The sequence below is a fragment of the Atta colombica genome, unplaced genomic scaffold (genome assembly GCF_001594045.1).
Source record: "Atta colombica isolate Treedump-2 unplaced genomic scaffold, Acol1.0 scaffold125, whole genome shotgun sequence".
In the NCBI taxonomy this organism is placed as follows: domain Eukaryota; kingdom Metazoa; phylum Arthropoda; class Insecta; order Hymenoptera; family Formicidae; genus Atta; species Atta colombica.
Genome location: NW_017259212.1, coordinates 4230494 through 4230742, shown reverse-complemented (window position 1 = coordinate 4230742; position 249 = coordinate 4230494). Strand labels below are relative to the sequence as shown.

Here is a 249-nt window from a genome sequence, read left to right as displayed (position 1 = left end):
GTGTGTGTGTGTGTGTGTGTGTGTGTGTGTGTGTGTGTGTGTGTGTGTGTGTGTGTGTGTGTGTATGTGTGTGTGTGTGTGTGTGGTGTGTATGTATGGTGTGTGTGTGTGTGTTAATTTAGGATTGCTACAGACCTGGAAAACCAGAAAAAGTCAGGGGAAAATTTAAAAAAATCTAGAATTTCAAAATTTGCTTACAATTTCCTTAAACTTCTATTCCAAATAATTATTAATAATTATTAATAATTA

At 34.5% G+C, this 249-nt stretch overlaps 1 protein-coding gene across 1 annotated transcript in view; it reads left to right on the top strand.

Moving 5' to 3' along the window:
• The window catches only part of LOC108694890 (vesicular integral-membrane protein VIP36), a 3743-nt gene that overhangs the window by 1070 nt on the left and 2424 nt on the right, over nt 1-249 (top strand). The gene's annotated exons all lie outside the window — the stretch shown is intronic.